The sequence below is a fragment of the Grammomys surdaster genome, unplaced genomic scaffold, assembly GCF_004785775.1.
Source record: "Grammomys surdaster isolate TR1022 unplaced genomic scaffold, NIH_TR_1.0 126036, whole genome shotgun sequence".
Lineage (NCBI taxonomy): Eukaryota > Metazoa > Chordata > Mammalia > Rodentia > Muridae > Grammomys > Grammomys surdaster.
This window is the reverse complement of record NW_021620849.1, coordinates 2,172,535-2,176,805: the sequence shown is the minus strand read 5'-3', so window position 1 is coordinate 2,176,805 and position 4,271 is coordinate 2,172,535.

Below are 4,271 nucleotides of genomic sequence, written 5' to 3'. Positions count from 1 at the left end.
GCTTCCAGATTTGTCACTCTGTGGGAGCACAAGATGAATACAGTGGTTAGGGAAGTTGGAGAGAGGAACTGGGGGGCAAGCTGTAGGTCTGGGGGCATGGAGGAAGGAGGATGTCTTCCTGCCCCATACAGTGTCAGACTGCAAGTTCACTGCAGTCTGATTCCCAGGACAAGTTTTTGAGGTTGAGTATGAGGAACCTCCAGGATGTGAGGGGTACATACGGTGGCTCCCACAGGAATGGTAAGAGCTGGGCCTTGAGGAGCATCCATCTAACTAAATGTCAAGAGGAGAGTGCTGGCTATGGCCCTCATACTGTGTCAAAGAGGGATGGGCACCTGGGACAGTGGGGGAAGGTAATACAGTAGAGGTCCCAAACCTAAATGCTGAGGTCATGACCAAGGGCACGTACCTCCTCTCCAGATTCCAAGGTACATCTTCCAAGGTTATAGCAAGATTGGGCTGAGGGTTAGAGGCAAGCAAGGCACTGGGAGAGGAGAGCTTGGGAAGACTGGATGAATGGAAAGTGCCTGGTGTTGTAGACAGCCTCCTGTGCCCGATACATTTTGTCCCGCACGGAGGCAGGGCTAGTGAAGCCATTGATGTGTTTATAAAAAGATAAAGAGAGGGGACATATGTTCTACGGAGGTGTAGTGAGGTATGGGGGAAGGGAGTGTCTCAGCGGACCCATGCCAAGGCATCCCTTCCCCCTGAGGGACCAGCCACACGATGGTATAGTACAGAACAGAGTTTATTCAGGGCGTGGGGAGGGGACTTAAGAGGGTAGTAGAGGCAGAGAAAGGCAGAAAGAGGGAGAGAGTAGGAAAGTAGAGGCTGGCCATGACCATGTTGGGTGTGTGTGTGTGTGTGGCAGGGAAGGTTAGAACCCAAGAGGGCAAGAGAGAAGCAAGAGAGCAAGAGGAGGGAGGAGGGGCAAGCAGTCCCTTTTATAGTGGGTCAGGCTTACCTGGCAGTTGTCAGGTAACTGTGGGGTGGAGCTTAGACAGAATGCTAAAAGCTATCACCAGAACCTTAGCTATCACCAGAACCTTAGAGCAAAAGTCCACAATTCTGTCAGTCCCAACACCAGGCTTGGCTCAATTTGCAAGTTAAAAAGATGATCAAGCTAGGCTTAGCAGTGCAGTCTTGTTCCCAGCACACAGGGGCAGGGCCTGGAGCTGGAGCCCTAGGGGAAACTTATCTGAGGAGGGAGGGAGAAAGGGAGGGAGGGAAGGAGGGAAGAAGGGAGAAAGGGAAGGAAGGAGAGACATAGAGATTGAGAGAGGGAGAGAGAGAAAGAGGGAGAGATTCTTAAATACAATAAGCACACTGGAAAGACAAAGGGGCCAGCAACACCCAACTCCATCTCTGACACAAGCCTTTAGGCATAAATGAATCAAGAAGAATTGAGGCAGCAGGCCAGAGGGAAACGGTCATAACTAAGCAGTCTTAGTCTAGGTGTGGCCTGAGGGTTTCTTGTTTTGGTTCTTCAAGGCAATCCAAGAAGTCCTTTTTTCTTGAGAGGAGCAAGCTGTTTCTGTGTAAGGGCTGATGCCCTCATAGGCTGATTGTCTTTGAGGCTCCACCTGTGACTGCAGCTTTAGGACAGTGACTGGATAGTTTGTGATGCCCTCTTAGGGGTCTGGAATGGGACACTTTAAAAAAGCTGAGGGTGAGATGCCTGTGTATTACTGTCTGTATTTTCAGCCTTTGAAGAGAGATGAAAACATTCAGACATCCCCCATTTTTTTGAGTGGTTGGTGTACCTGTCGGCAGAGTTCAGTAATCTGACCCAAAGGGTTTCTTCAGAGTGGAGGTGAGGGTGGCTCACAAGCCATAGGAGTGCTGAGGACGACTTCGTGACGTTGGCTCTCTCCTTCCATTTTTCCTTGGATTCCGGGGATCAAACTCAGGTCACCAGGCTTACAAAGCTGCTCGCTGTCCTCCTAATTTTTCTGTTGTCACCTGGGTGTGGTGCATATGAGCGCACACATCTCTGCGTGTGTATACATGTGTGTGGAGGCCAGGAGTATTCAATATCAGGTGTCTTTCTCTCACTGACTGCTTTATTTTTGTGAGCGCTTGCCTGCTGAGTCCTGCTGACTCTCCGGGCTCCACCTCCCAGAACTGAGGCCTGGCTCCACCTCCCGGAACTGAGGTCTGCTCCACCTCCTAGAATTGAGGTTACTGATGTGCCACTGTGACTAGCTTTGTACATGGGTGCTGAGGCTCTGAAGTCAGATCTTCATGTTTGTGAGGCAGGTACTTTATTGACTGGGCTATCTCTCCAGCCCCTGGTCTGATAGCTGTAGGCAAAGGGAGACAGATGCAGAAGGCAGGCAGGCAGGGATATTCTCTTGTTACTGTGGGGGCCCACGTGAGGAGTCAGTTCTTTTCAGGAAAAATGGTGTCAGAGCCTGGTTATAGGAGGCTCACCCAGCCTCAGCCCTGACTAATGATCTTGGGACATCAATTTTTCACAAATATTACTTCCCAACTGGAATTTTTAAAAAAGCCCTGGATGGCCTAGAACTCTGTATGTAGCCCAGGCTGGCCTCCGAGTGCTATGTAGCTAAGAGTGACCTTGACTTCCGGTGCTTCCTTTCTCCTCCTCTGTTTGAGGGTTTACCTCAGCAGAGGAGATAAGGAGTCTTGGAGGGAAGGGAGGGAGTCAGGCAATGGTCAGGGGAATTTCCCAGTTCTCACTTGCTATTAATCAGCTGCTTCTGTGGCTCTGACTAGCAATCAGGTCTTTTTTTTTTTTTTTTTTTTCCTTTCTCTGATCTGACTGACTAGCAATCAAGTTTTTTTTTTTTTTTTTTTTAACAAATTTTGCAGGACAAAGAAACTATTATCCAAGTGCTACAGAGTATATGTCTGGCTTTTTCAGGGTTACAAGTTCAGTTACAATTAGAAAATACAGACAGAACAGATTTTATTCTCATTATGAACCCTATAACACCAACTTAACGAATCTAAAGAATGCCTCCTACAAAACACACACATTCATTATATGACAGTTTGCTTGAAGGCTTGTGGTGTTTGCAGTCTTTTTTTTTTTTTTTTTTTTGGTTTTTCAAGACAGGGTTTCTCTGTGTAGCTCTGGCTGTCCTGGAACTCACTCGGTAGACCAGGCTGGCCTCGAACTCAGAAATCCACCTGCCTCTGCCTCCCAAGTGCTGGGATTAAAGGCGAGCACCACCACCGCCTGGCGGTGTTTGCAGTCTTAAAGCACTCCACACAAACAGAAGATATCTCAACCCATCTTTTTATGAATAGCAAAGACTAATACTTAACTTCTTTTACAATGTTTCATCATCTAAGCTGTAAAGTAGGAAAAGTTTATTTTAGTCAATCTATCTTATTTACTGAATTCTATTCCTCCAGGAGTGTACCCTGTAGAACCCCCTATCTGTAAACTACATTTTCAGAGAGCTCTAAGCATATTGTATAGGGAAGCCTTAAATCTGTAACCTTCTCTCCTGGCTAGTCAGGGTTTGTCAGTTGTCTCTGTTTGTTCTGCACCAACTATGCCGTTTGAATTTGCTCAGGGGGAGATACACTCATCTAGCTAAGTGCTTATCTGTGCTCAATGATCTTCAGGACATAAGGAAAACTTCCAAATAGTGGCCAAATAAAGCTAACTTTAGATTTTCCTAAAAAGACTCAGACATAAGTTTTCTCAGGAAAAGACATAAAATGAATCATAATGCAGAAAAATCCGCAGAGACCAAAACGCAAAAGTTAGAGATAGGACAGCCATGGCATCGGTCTGCTCAGCTTCGCTGGAACTGTGCCAAGCAGCTGTACTGGCTTCATGACTTTCTAGTGGATATGGCTGTGCCACTTCACACTGGCCTGACCCTTGAGTGCCACCATTCCTAGCGGCATCTGGCTCCAGGCAGCCCTTCTTCCCAAGTGAGAAGGGGGTGGCCAGGAAAGCTCCCAACTTCTCCCCTTCTATCTGCATATCAAAAGGCAAGGGAGGGCAAGATCCTGTAGCCAGCCTTGGTGAGGGGGGCCTGCCGGAGGCTCCCTGGGCTGCCCTAGATTAAATCTCCGGGCTCCTTCATTCCAGCACCAACCCTTCCTGTCGCCAGTACCCAGCAGCCATGACTGGCACTTGATCTTCTGGCATTCGGCAGGGGGAGGGGTGAGTCTCACCATTTTGGGTCCCTGGTGGGTTCTGGGCTCTGTGGATATCAGAGGGGAGAATTAGCTTATGACAGAGAGAGAGAGAGAGAGAGAGAGAGAGAGAGAGAGAGAGAGAGAGA